The 14,597-nt window shown below is 44.2% G+C and overlaps 1 long non-coding RNA gene across 2 annotated transcripts in view; it reads right to left on the reverse strand.

Annotated features, from left to right (window-relative positions):
- The window catches only part of LOC103241476 (uncharacterized), a 229,085-nt gene extending 216,653 nt beyond the window's left edge, over positions 1-12,432 (reverse strand). For both annotated transcript variants that reach the window (XR_005241875.2, XR_012095568.1), the window contains exon 1: positions 11,905-12,432. This is a non-coding gene — a long non-coding RNA (uncharacterized lncRNA). The remainder of the gene's footprint in view (positions 1-11,904) is intronic.
- Between the last annotated feature and the right edge of the window lie 2,165 nt (positions 12,433-14,597).

Consider the following 14,597-nt stretch of genomic DNA (forward strand, 5'->3'; position numbering starts at 1 on the left):
GTGATGGCTTTGGAGTTGACTTTGTTTTTTAAGTGAGATACAGTGCTGAGTTTTTAGCTAGCATAGGGCTCTGGCATTTAAAGAATTGCTAAAGTAACCTCTTCTAGGCTGTTCTTCACATAAAAGTGAAAAACAGTGCCCTGCACAAAAGTAGGGGTTTGCAACATTTGTGGTGAATGAACGAAAACCACAACTCTTATCACTAAGAAAGTCACATTTCAAGTCAGTATACAGAGGGACCTGTGAAGGTGAAACTAGGATCCAGGAGCAGGTGAACTTTGACCCTCAGGACCAGAGCCAGTCCAGATATGGCCTCCAGGGACCTCACTGCACCCACGCAAGGTACAGCGTGCATACACTGGCCAAGCTTGGCAGCATCACTTCACGTTCACAGCTTACCCTCTTGTTACGTGTGATAGAGGAATCAGGACTGATTGGTTAACAGTGCATAAAAGGCAAAGCTATAAACAAAAGACATGAAGAAGGAGAAAGTGGACATGAATTACTCCAAAAGCACAAAAAGAGTTTTAGCCCAAAGAGGTAAAGTGATGGGCCAGCGGCCACACAGTGCACTAGTGGCAGCACTGGTTCTAGAATTCAGGCTTCTTGGTTCCCCATTCAAACTTGCTCCTAGAACTTAACAAATGAAAAAGTTGTAGGCAACGCAACTCTGAACTTTTATTTTCCAGAGTTATGCAGTTCCCTTTCATCTCTGTCACTGGAAATCTGTAAACTTAACCTTTACTCTTGACTTTCTTGAAACTGTGCATTTTCTACCAGAAAATAAAAATCCCCAGGTTATTCCCTGGTTTAACAGGAAGTGAAAATGGCAAAAAAAAGATTATGTAAAGTGAAATGCCTTTTTATACAGTTCCAATTGCAAATGCAATAAAACATGATGAGTACATTCCTTGGCTTGTTGCTTTAAAAAAAAAAAGTGAGAGAAAAAAAAAAAAAGCAATGATAGGCATTTGTCAAAACTCATCACGTGGTCCACTTAAGTACCATATTTTAAAAAATAAGAATATTTTATCTTTCCTGTCCTAGTTCAATATTCTAATTTGATAATCTGGTGATTAAACGATGGTAGATTAAGCCTGTGTCTTATGACACGAGTCATTCTAAAGAAAAAAGGGTTCTCAAAATACCTTGGGAGAAAATGTTAACAGTCATTAATTCTGGGTGCCTAGAACCTGGGTATATGTTATATTATTAATTGCATTGTTCTATGTTTTTAATTAAAAAAAAAAAAAAAAACTTTGAGATCAGGGGTTCCCAATGTTCTTGTAAGGAGGAATTGGTCTTGGTTTCCCTGAATCCAGAAGACTTAAAGGATTGAGACAGTGGAGTTCTTAGAGGGAACTGTCCAGGGGATTATGGGATACTTCAGAGAAGAGGCACCGAAGCATCAACCATCTTGGAACTCTGCCAACTAGAACCTCAGACTCAACTGACACATCCAAACTAATGGCCGAGTGTCTCTTTTAGCAGCATCAAGCAACTCCCTTACAATACCACCAAAGTAATTTTCCCGAAGAAATTCTCCTTGTATCTAACTTCATTCAGGTTCTTGGGGCTTGCCAAGTAGCCAGCAATGTAACCTTAACTTGGTCAGTTGACCTCTCTGGTCCTAAATTTCCTAATCTGCAACATTTGAAGGTTTATTTTCTAAAGTTTTTACTTGAGTACTAATTTCTGTGAGACAATCAAGCTATTCAATGTTAGGTTGAGGTCCGTAAATCATCCCTGCCGGCCTGTGTATGAGGTGGTTCTGGTATCACTGGCCCAGCACGTGTCTGTCTGTCAGCGTTGGCAGGTGAGTCATGCTCCAGCTACCTCTCAGATTCCCATGGTTTAGAGCTAGGGGTGGTGCCTGGGTAGAGGGACCAGTTTTGCTTTGTGGCTCTCACTTGAGAGGCCTGTGGCCTTGACCCTTCCTGATTCATGCAGGCTGTGCTTGAAAGTATGATTATAATTTCACTGACCTGTGAAAGGGAGGCAAGAGTGCTTAAAGGGAGAAATCTAATTCCCTGTATTATTAAACCTTCTACTAATTTGAAGCTTAAAATCTCTTATTTGTGAATATCATTAATGTGTCTTGGAGTCTTCAAATGACAAGCAGAAAGAACTTTGATCCCATTGACACCAACACCCACCACCACTACCATTTTACAGAATAAACAAGTAAGACCTACAGAGGGAAATGCACTGGCCCCAAACCACACTGCTGATGAGAATTTTCTGTGATGATGACATGGTGTCTTCTGTATTGAGTAAAAGGGAAAAAACTTACAAAACAGCTTAAAGTACAAGCCAACATTTTACCATGACTAAGGGAAGTGGCTCCCAGTCTTGATTCCCCATTTCCATTGCCACCATCTGGGCCAGGACCACTGACAGGGCTCCTAACTGTTTGTCCTCCTCCTTCCTGCCTGCTCCAATCTATTCTACACATAGGCAACTAGAGGCTCTTTTGACATGAAAATCAGTGGCATCACAGCTCTTCAACATTCTCTTGTGTTGCACCCTGTTTTTTTCCTTCATGGCACCACAATTGCGATTACATATTTTTGTTGTTGTTGTTCAGCGCCTGCCACCCCTTGACAACCTGCAGGGTAACAGAGACAATGAAGTCCCTGGCACCTAGGCACCCAATTAATATCTGAATGAATAAATAACTACTAACAGGCTAGTGTAAGAGCAGCATTGAAGTCAACACTTTAAGAGTTAAGGTTTTCTGTTTTTGTACCAAAAGTCCCTGGGGAAATTACGCAAGTAGGCAGGGAACAGAGATGGGGAGATAATCTAACAATCCAGAGAAAGGAAGAAGCAAAGGGTTTCTCTGCCCCCGTCATCCTCCAGGCAAGGTCACAAATGCTGGTTTGAAGGTTCTGAGCCTTGAAATTTTTTATGTCATGGAGTCACCTGACATTCAGATCAAAGCCCGACTCCGCTCTATGTTTGATGATCCTTGCAGCAAGCACAGATCAAGGTTCCCAAGACCTGCAGCAATTGGATTACAAGATTAGATCAATTTGCAAAGTCCACCAAGATCACAGCAGTTGCCATCCATTAGGTACCTATTGCGTGCAAAGTGCTTTGTCTGTATTAACCCATTTAAGCCTCTCAATAAAGTAAGTGTTTATTATCCCCATTTCGGAGTTGAAGAAATGAAGGCTCAGAGAGATGAAGTAATTTGCCTACGCTCACACAGCTGGTAAGAAACAGAATTGGAATATGAACCCATTGCGGAGTCCATGCCCCTTCGCCATATCACATGATCCATCATTATTCTTGTTTGGCTTTCACATATTTTGACCACCGGCAAAAATATTGCTTATTTGTAACAGATAAAGATGAACAAGATGGAGGGGTGCAGGATGCTTGGTGAATATGGAACATACCACCTGTGCTTTGGAACTGCCTTACCCACTGTCATGGCATGCTAGAAGGGGATGGAGACCTAGAAATGGTTCAGACCCTCACTAGTTAAAGTGTGGTCCGTGCACCGGTGGCATCAGCATCACCTGGGAACTTGTTAGAAATGCAGCATCTCAGGCTCCACCCCAGACCTCCTGACCAGAATCCCCATGTTAACACAGTATGCAGGTGATGTGGATGCATGTTCAAGTTTGGGAAGCACTGGTCGGACCAAAGGTAATCACCCCACATGTCCTTTAGAATCATGTGGGGAACTTTAAAGAATGCCAGGACCTAAGTTAGAATTCTTGGCAGTAAGGCTGAGCTTCTGTGTGCTTTTTAAAGCTTCCCAGAAGGGACTAGCACACAGTCAGGGTTGAGAACCTCTGACCCAGTCCAACCTCACTGCCTTATTTTCTCTTGTATTTCTCATCCAGCCACTGAGACAAGTGAAGTGACCTGTCAACACTGTAGATTGAATAACCAGGGAAGGCTGAGGAATGCAAGTGAATGTAAAAACCACCTGGAGGGAAGGAAGCATTGCAGCAAGAAAGGAACATCAAGTGCAAAGGCCTGAGGCAGAACCAGCGGGGAAAATGCTTTGAGGTGAGGCAGGTAAGGAGCTACAGCCTTGCCCTGTGAGGCCAGCTAGGGGTCTGGGTTTCTTTCCAGGTACGATGGGAGGCCACTGGAGAGTTTCAAGGAGCATGGATTATGGGATTCGGGGCGAGCTGTAGGTGCTCAATTGAAAAAACAAAACAAAAACAATGATTGTAAAGGGCAGGAATGGAAGCATTTTGGAAGCTATTGCATTTCACATAACATGATTATGGCTTGGACAGAGTGAGCAAAGGTGGAGATTAACAGAAATGGGCAGATTTGGGCTATGTTTTCAAGATAGAGTTAACAGGAGTTGCTAAAAAGTTGGATGAGTGGGAGAGGTATGATGATTATAGGAATAAGAAAAGAGAGAATCAAGGATGATCACTCCTAGGCTTTCATCCTGAGTAAATGGGTAAAAAGTTCCATGTATTGGGGCAGAGACTGGTGAAGGAGCCAGCATAGGGCAGAAATCTAGAGAGACACATGGCTGAAGACATCAACCAGACAGTTGTTTGAATGAGCTTGGAGCTCGGAGGGAAGGCCAGGATGGAAATACTGAAATGCGTGCACCATCACTGTATGTAAGGTGTTTAAGCTGTCGGGTGGAAGTGAGAAGACCCGGGGGTTTGGGCGATGGAGGGAGGTGCATACAGAGAGAAAAGAGGGTGGGACTCAGGCCTATCTCCTGGGACTGCCAACCTTTTAGAGGTCACATGAGGAACCAGAGTCTGGAAATGAGGCTGGATAGAAGGAGTGGCCATCAAGATGAGGGGAACTCCTAGAGAATACAGCATCACAAAACCCCAGGAAAAAAATCTGGCTCAAGCTGAACAGAGGAGTCAGCTGCTGAAAAGACAGTCGAGGTCGTGGCGAGGTGTCAAGAGCAGTCTCATGGAGTGGAGAAGACAGAAACCCAGAGTAGAGGAGGTGAGGGAGAGAACAGGGCATGGGTGAGCAGAGGAGGCAGGAGCTATAGCTAGAGACCTATAGACAAGGAGCTATAGGCCAGGCTTTTAAGAAGTTCCACAGAGAAGACGTAAAGAAATGAAGCAGTTGCTGCAGGAGAATAGCGGGATCAATGAAATATTTTTATTTTGCGTTTTAAAAATTGGAGCCACTAGAGCATGGCACTGTGCCAATGGGAAGGATCCAGAAGAGAGAGCGAAATGGATGATGTGGAGAAGAAGGCAATCACAGCAGGGGCAAAGTAATCAGAAAGACAAGCTTCCGGGCAGATGACTGACTTATGCAGTAGAGATGGTCAGGAAGCAGCCGCTATTGAAATAGAGAGAGGTGGGAAAAAAATTATGCCGACAAGCAAGGGTTGAAGCAAATTATGTTTAGAAGGCCCTGGTGAGCGAGTCTGTGTATATCCAGCCCTGAACAGGAGAAAGGCACTGGCTGCAGCTCAGCCTAGAACATCCCAGGCGTCTGAGAGGTTTACACCTCAGCAAGCTGTGGTGTTTTTCTAGGCTCCATGAAAACCTGGATGAAACATTCCTGAGAACCATCCAACACCATTTTCCTGAGAGACAAGCTGTAAGTGCTGTTGTAGTTACAGATCCGAGTCCCTGGTACATTGATATCAAGTAAGGGCGCCTGCAGCTCAGAAGGCAGTTTCCATTACACTGGACAAGAGTGTGGCTGCCTGAGTCCTAGAATTGCAGTGGCTTCTGCTGACAATGTGAGGAGTAGCTGCCCCATCCAGAGTGTGGCCCTGCGGGCTGCCCCCTCCCCTGGAGGGACTGCAGAGAACAGCTTGGAGCGTTCCCTTCCCTTTCCCTTATCTCACCCGCTATGCTAATACTGCTCATCCCTCAAGATCCCAGTTGTTCCTCCTCAATTCAATACAAACTAATCAACTGCCCTGGGCTTAGTCCTGTACTTTCTATCCTTGATATGGTTTAATTTTCACAAAACACCTTGAGGTGGGTATTATCACTCCCATTAACAAAGAATAAGGTGGGGGCTCAGATAGGCTAAGTAACTTGCCCAAAGTCACACAGCTTGTAAGCAGTGAAAATGGGATTTACACTCAGGAATGTAGCCCTTCCAACAGCCCTGCTGCCTGCAAAAGTGACTCAGATATGGACTTTACAGTCTAGCAGAAGTCTGAAAGCATCAAACAAAGAGGCAACTTACAGTAGCATGAAATATGCAACCACCACTATATCAACTGTGTTTGCAAAGCAAGTTAAGTCAAGGACATACAAATTGCTATGGATTTCAAAGGAAGATTGGAAAAGGCTTCTTGGAGGAAGCAATGCATGCATTGGACCTCGGGTGTTGGGTAGGATTTTGCAAGGCTGAGGTAGTTAGGAGGATGTGCCAAGAGAGCAGCCGCTTCTGGATCAAGACCAATCCACTCAATGCCTAATTCCAGCCTTGTCCACCACCCATTCACTTCGCAGGGCTTTTCATCTCTCACACTTCCTTTGGCCCTACGTTCTCAATATCCACACCAGGTCAGACACGTAGAAGGTGCCGAGTGAATATTAGAGTTCAGCAGTGTCCTGCCTGGTCCCTATTTCTAATCTATCCTTTAACCCATCCTCATACTAGCTAAATTTCAGGACAAACCCTGCCCACAATAAAAACTACTTCTTCTAGGGAGTTTGCCCTGCCCATAGTTCCTGGAACACCACATGCAAACCCCCCACTAATCCACACACCCACAAACTCATAAGGCCGGCCTCAGGTGATAAGACCTTACCCGGGCCAGCAGTTCATTGGCTGAGCAGCCACCAGTCAGATTCTCTTGAGAGAGTCAAAGACAGTCAGTGTTGTGCACCAGAGTCACACAACCCTGGAAAGTCGGCACACTAGCAAAGGAAAAGCCTTGACGTGACAGCAAGAGGCCCCAAGGGGTGGAGGGAGCAGCCACCACCGCCCACCCTCCCAGGTCCTAATCCCTCCCCAGGGAGCCCAGCAACACTCCATCTCCTGCTTTGAGGCATCTTGGAGACAGCCTGCTGTGCCTTCACAATTCTTCTTATCACTTTTTTTTCAATTTTAGACTGTATTTATTCACTCCCACCATCAAAATTGAAGAAAGTAACACACAAAGTTTCTCCCTCCTTCTAATTTTGCTTAATTTTATGATTATTGCTGTCAAGATGTATAACTTTTTTTTTTTTTTCTTTTGAGATGGAGCCTCTCTCTATTGCCCAGGCTGGGGTGCAGTGGCGCCATCTCTGCTCACTGCAACCTCCGCCTCCGGGGTTCAAGCGATTCTCCTGCCTCAGTCTCCGAGTAGCTGGAATTACAGGCGCATGCCACCATGCCTAGCTAATTTTTGTATTTTTAGTAAATACAGGGTTTCACCATGTTGGCCAGGGTGGTCTTGAACTCCTGACCTCAAGCAATCCACCCACCTCATATTGCTGAGATTACAGGCGTGAACTACTGCACCCAGCCAAGATGTATAACTTTTAAAAAACATTTTATTAAGTAAATTTTCAAAAGGAAGGAGAATAATGTAATGAATTTGATGTGTTAGCACCAACTTCAACCATTATCAACGCTTGGCCAGCTGTGCTTCATCTATATCCTCACCTACATCCACACGTGGATTTCTTTGAATCAAATCCCAGGCATCATGTCATTTCATCTGTATATGTTTCAGTACAGAATATCTAAAGATTAGGACTTTGAAACTTACAATACTGTTTTTACATCTATAAAAACTATAAAATTTAATATAATCAAATATACAGGCAGAGGTCACATTTCTCTGGTTGATATACAGTCTGTTTGGACTGGGATACATATATAAGATCCTTACATTGCTACTGATAAAATGCTTATGTCTCTTTTAATCTGCGGATTCTCCCTCCATCTCTTTTCCTTTCTTGAAATTATTTATTGAAGAACCCAGGGTTCCTATAGCAGAGTTTCCTATAGTCTCATTGCAACCCCAGAATATCATTTGATCAGATTCAGATTTGATTTTTCTTTTTACAAGACTGCTTCAAACCAACCAGGGAACTGTTGGGGGCGTGGGGGGGAAGACGACTGCTTCAAAGGTGATGGTGGTGATGTGTACGTCTATAACACAAAGGACAATGCCTGTTGCTCTCTTCCTCTAACTCCGTCTCTTTGTCTCTTTTAGTGATATTATCAGCCATTGATGGCTCATATTCACTTACTAGGAATTACAGAATGATCTTTCAAATCTATCATTCCTTCTTTATTAACTGGAAAACTTCTATAGTGACAAAGTCCCTCTTTTCAACTATTTGTTTACATTTTGCAAGGGAAAGATAACATAAATGCCTGATTATTTTCCTTTATCAGTTTTCAAAACAATGGGGTAGTTTTTTAGCATCCTCCAAAAATAAAACCAATGAAGTAACATTTTAAAAATATATCGGGCAGGCCAGGCATGGTGGCTCATGCCTGTAATTCCAGCAGTTTGGGAGGCCGAGGCGGCAGATCATGTGAGGTCAGGAATTCGAGACCAGCCTGGCAAACATGGTGAAAACTCGTCTCCACTAAAAATACAAAAATTAGCTGGGTGTGGTAGTGCATGCCTGTAGTCCCAGCTACGTGGGAGGCTGAGGCAGGAGAATCGTTTGAACCTGGGAGACGGAGGTTGCAGTGAGCTGAGATCACACCACTGCACTCCAGCCTGGGTGACAGAGCAACACCCTGTCTCAAAAAATAAAAATCATTATGTCTCTCTTGAAAAAGAATATCATTATGAATTCACAGATTTAAACTTTTTTATGTATTTCAATTCATTGCCATTATTATCCTTGTTGATATTAATACCATTCCATCTTGGCCTGACAAATGCATATTCAGCTTGGTTCCTGAGTGCTTTTGACATGACCACAAATAGCCTTTGATGTTCCAGACTCAGCTTGTTCTTTCCCTGCCCTCAACATGTAATCAACGAAGTCTTCAAGGAACCTTGATTTCTTTAGTGTGAAACAATGATTCAAGACCACAGCCTAGGCAGTAGGAGCCCCCTTTATCCAAACTTGAGCCAGTTTGAATGGATTTTCCACCTCAGAGCTGAATAGATGTTGACTAGAATTCTCAATGTTTCCACCAAAATAAGTTATGAAAGAAGCAAATCTGGTCGCACAAACCTAATTTAATCTCTTCCCTTTTTTAGACAACGGTGCCAAGATATTCGATGGAGAAAGAATAATTGTTTCAACAAATGGTGCTGGAACAACTGGATATTCACATGCAAAAGAATGAAGTTGGATCCCTGCCTCATGCATATGTGTGTGTGTGTGTGTGTGTGTGTGTGTGTGTGTGTGTGTGTATGTATAAATTTATATGACAGACACTGCCCTTTGTGTTATAGATGTACACATCACCACCATCAGCTATGAAGCAGTCAGGGTTTTTTCTCCAATAGTTCCCTGGTTGGTTTGAAGCAGTCTTGTAAAAAGGAAAATCAAATCTGAATCTGAGCAGATTATATTCTGGGGCTGTAATGAGACTATAGGAAACTCTGCTATGGGGAATCTGGGTTCTTCAATAAATAATTTCAAGAAAGCAAAAGAGATAGAAGGAGAATCTATAGATTAAAAGAGACATAGGCATTTCATCAGAGGCAATGTAAGAATGTTTCTATTATATATTACATATTATATATTCATTCATTCATTCATTTATCCAACACACATATACACATACTGCTTCCCTACACGATGCCAGGTACTATTCCACACACAAAGGATCCAGCAAAATGTACAAAAATTCTAGCCCTTGGCTGGGCACGGTGGCTCATACCTGTAATCACAGCATTCTAGGAGCCAAGGCTGGCAGCTCACTTGAAGCCAAGAGTTTAAGACCAGCCTGGCCAACATGGTGAAACCCAGTCTCAATTAAAACTACAAAAAAATAAAAAAAAATTAGCTGAGTGTGGTGGTACATGCCTGTCCCATCTACTCAGGAGGCTAAGGCACAAAAATTGCTTGAACCCGGGAGGTGGAGGTTGCAATGAGCCGAGATTTCACCACTGCAACTCCAGCCTGGGTGACAGAGTGAGACACTGTCTTAAAAACAAAATAAAATAAACAAAAAACTTCTGGCCTTTGTGTTGTTTACATTCTTATGGAGAGAAGAAGGCAATAAACAAAATATATACAAAGATTTTATACAGTATAATACATTGAAGATAGTCAATGCTATGGAGAAAAATAAAGCAGGGAAAAGGGGTGGTCAGTAGGGGAACAGGGGAGAGGAGGGATCGCAGTTATAAACAGAGTGATATTTGAGCAAATGTTTGACGGAGGTGAGGGAACGAAACGTGCAGCTAATTGGAGGAAAAACATTCTAGGCAGGGGAAATAGCAAGTGCAAAGGCCCTGAGGTGTGCATGCCTCGTGTGTTCGAGGAATATCCAGGGAGTGGAGTCTGGGGAAAGCAAGTAGGAGCTGAGGTGAGAAAGTGCGAGGAGAGACAAACTCTGCTATTTTATTGGAGCAGAGCACAGCGGCGTGTTTACATCTAAAAAGAGCAGAAATTATTCTGGATGGTGACTCCACAAGGGGAATGTATGCAGCTTGCCTGGTTTAAGATAAGGGTCATAATCAGTGGCACACGGGAGCCGGCACGTACCAACTTGCAACAGTCAAATGTTTAGGAACATTGAGAGCCAGTTGATAAACACAGCTGTTAGTAAAAATTAAATTCTGGCTTTATAATTAAATAAGTTATATTTAATAGTATTATATTTAACTATACATATTTAACAGTAGCAGTATTTGGTACTTAGAAAGTGGTAAAGGCAACAAATTGGGGCTTGATTTATTATTTGTTGTCTAGACTTAGGAAAATGACGAAGAAAATGTTAATAATAGAACTTTAACTTAGAATCATGTCATACTTGGAACCATTACATTGCAAATAGGACAAAAAGTTGAAGAAATACTTTTCTAGCAGTCAAAAACTATTGCCCAAGTCAACAAAGAAGTCACTCACATCATTGATGACACTGATGAACTAGTGAAATGTTGACAAACATCTGAAAATTAAGGTTCCTTCATTTTAATCTTACTGGTATCAACCAGCATTTATGTCATAACTACTTGTTTGTCAATATCAACCACAGGTTGGCATACAATATATGCCAAGGGTTCCGCAAAATACAAGGTTCAGAAACAAGGGTTCGGCAAAAAGCAATGAAAACATTCTAAGGGAATCAATAGGCTAGATGGAATTTACAGTTTAGAATACTGTATAATTTCTTATTATTTGTACATTGGGTGCTACAATTCCTTTATATCAGTAAGATTTTTCTGACACTTGCATGTGTTTTTAAAAAAAACATTTAATTTCTGGAGTGCCAGTTATTAAACATTTACCAGTACGCCTCTGGCTACAATCTGATCAAATCCAATTTTACATACCTTAGAGCCCAGACAGATAGAGGAGAGAGAGGCCTCTCAAGGAAACGAAGCAATTAAAAGGAATGGAGTTACTTCAAAATCATTCTGCTCTAGAATTCAGAGGCAGCTAGGCTGGAGACCAAGAATTCCTTTGTGTTTATATTTATGATACCTTCTATTTACAGTAGGTGATTCTAGCTCTCCATTTATGGTAGTGATACAGTTTCCTTTTCAAGTAAACTTGTTTAAATTACCCAAAAAGACAATTTTGAGAAAAATGTTAAGTAAATGATAATACAGGAAATACACCGAAGTGGTAAAAATTCAAATGATGACCTGCAATGTCTACACTGGGAAACACTAGCTCAGTGATTAAGAACTCAGGCTGGCTGGGCACGGCGGCTCACGCCTGTACGCGCCACTGTACTCAAGCCTAGGCAATAGAACAAGACTTCCCCTCAAAAAATAAAAGAACTCAGGCTTTCAAGCCATATCTGGGCTCAAATTCAGACACTCCTAATTACCATTACCTTTGTGAATTCATTGGCCTCAGCGTCCTTGTCCATAAAACAGGGATGCTGCCAACTCCACAGGGTTGCAATGAGTTGTGAGATACAGGGAAGCCCAGAGCCTGGCACAAATGGGAGCTGACGAAAGAGGGGCTCCAGGGAGGAGCCTCATCTGGGGCCTGGCCTCCTCAGCCCAAAACAGGCAACACCTTCAGCTTCCTCTCTGACATGTACAAAATGTAAATATTAACAAACACGCACATGCAACAGCAGGACGCACTGCTCCCTGACTCAGCATTCTCCCCTACGGCCCTAAGTGCTTCCCTCTCCTATCTGCTGGAGTAGCAGGTTCTTAGGGGTTCCTTAAACCTCAACAGAGCCCTCAGCGATCAGTCCCTGGTTCTGCTGGGCACCCCGATTATAAAGAGGAAAAGGCTTCTGCCCTGCCCCAGAGAGCCCTTCCCAGCTAGAGCAGGAGACTGGTAAACAAAGTAGAGCTGGTAAACAGAGTACCTGATGATGACCACGGGAATGGCATGGTCCACTAAGTCTCCTTCGGAGCTCCCATTGCTCTTCTCTGTCAGGAATTTTTTTTTTTTTTGAGATGAAGCCTCGCTCTTATCGTCCAGGCTGGAGTGCAGTGACGCTATCCAGCTCACTGCAACCTCAGTCTCCTGGGTTCAAGTGATTCAGTGTCCTGGGTAGCTGGGATGACAGGTGCCTGCCGCCACGCCCAGCTAATTTTTGTATTTTTAGTAGAGACGGGGGTTTCGCCATGTTGGCCAGGCTGGTCTCAAACTCCTGACCTCAAGTGATCCGCCCCCCTCTGCCTCCCAAAGTGCTGGGATTTCAGGCATGAGCCACTGCGCCCAGCCTCTGTAAGGCTCTTTTGTTTGCAAGGAATGGCGACTCGGTCAAGGCCTCTAGTGACAGGTCTCTATTGTAATAACAATACAGCAGCAACATTGGCGACATTGGTGCTGGAGAGACTGCACTGGCCCCTGGATCCCCACTCCATGCCTCACCAACTGCTCTGTGCCTGGCAGGCTGACCTCTGCATTTTGTAACCAACTAACAGCCTCGTCCTTTGGCCTCTGATCGGATTGGCCTTTGGGGATCATGGGCAGGAGATCAGAATGAGGGAGAACACTTGAGAGTACGTATCCTTTCCACTCCTGCTCTGTAGGGCCAGGCTGGCCCAGCTGTCCTCTTATCCAGACCCCCCACAGTTCCTGCCCTGTCACCCTGTCTTGAGGCTGCTAGGTATCTGATAACTACTTCCTCCCTTCGCCTCATCAGGCCTAGGAGTACTAAAGACTTCTCAGCCAGTTATAGCCCAGGGTGTTCTACCATTCTTTGTCCCTTCATCTGACCTATACCTTTGTAAATAGTCTCTCACCCTCTCTCTCCTCAGTTACCCAATTTGGGTGTCCTGCCCAGACCCAGACCACTACCTGCTTACAGAGTGCTTCATATGCATCAGCAGGCCCTTCTCTGCATCTTATGTCCATTAACTCATTGAAGCATCAAAACGACCCTATGAAGCAGACACCAGGAACAGCCCAGTTTACAAGTGAGGAAACTGAGACACAGAGTACTCAGTTACTTACTCAAGTTTACATGGTGGGAAGTAGCGGGACCAGGCAGTGTCTCTGCGGACCCCACTCCGTGTTAGGATATGTACAAGAATAGGAAAGTGCGTGTCTATTTTCGCTTCCTGGAGCACAGGACCAGCCACACCGGCAGGTTTCTGGCACTCTGGAGTGTAGTTCAGAAATGGAAAGCTCACCCAGGCCCCACTGGGGTCTGACGCCTCACTATCTCCTAGCCGCTGGTGTTGCCACATCGGTGTGACTCAGTCACATTTGGTCTGCTTCTCCTGCTGCTAGCACCCTGCTTCTCTCTGCTCTCCTCCCATCCTCACTGCTTCTGCCTTCTTTGTGTGTCCTTTAATTTCTACGCCAGACCCAGACCACTCGATTCGCCCAGCCACTAGTCTACTTTAAAAGTCACTGGTCTCGGCAGGACACGGTGGTTCCCACCTGTCATCCCACCATTTTGGAAGGCTGAGACAGGGATCACTTGAGGCCAGGAGTTCAAGACCAGCCTGGGCAACATAGCGAGACCCTGTCTCTCTACAAAAGAAAAGTAACTGGGCATAGTGGTATGTGCCTATAGTCCCAGCTACTCAGGAGGTGGAAGGATCACTGTGTCCAGGAGTCCAAGCCTGCAGTGAGCTATGATCATGCCACTGAACTTCCAGCCTGGGTGACAGAGCAAGAACCTGTCTCAAAAAAAAAATTAATAAATTTTTAAAAAGTCACTGTCTTGTCCCTGAGTCAGGAGATGCATGGTCACCCGACGGGATATAGGGGTCAATGGAAGGGAAGACATCAGCAGACCCACTACAGGATTGTTTCACGGCAAAGTAAACAGAGACACAAGCAGGAGATTGCACAGCCTGCTTCCAGGCAAAGGTATACACATTCTCATGGTGGGTGTGGAAGTGGATATACCCTCCCAGCCCCTCCCAACTGTTCTGGAAGCTCTGGCTGCATACTGGCTCTCCCCAGTAGCAAGAAGCTGATGCAAAACAACCCTTGCACATTACCATGAGACGAGGTGATGCAAGACTCAGTTTCCCAGGAGCACCCCAGCAGACTGGGGCCTCAGGCCTACCCCAAGTCCATTCCTGCAAGTGTCCACTGGTCAGC

The sequence above is a fragment of the Chlorocebus sabaeus genome, chromosome 15, assembly GCF_047675955.1.
Source record: "Chlorocebus sabaeus isolate Y175 chromosome 15, mChlSab1.0.hap1, whole genome shotgun sequence".
In the NCBI taxonomy this organism is placed as follows: Eukaryota; Metazoa; Chordata; class Mammalia; order Primates; family Cercopithecidae; genus Chlorocebus; species Chlorocebus sabaeus.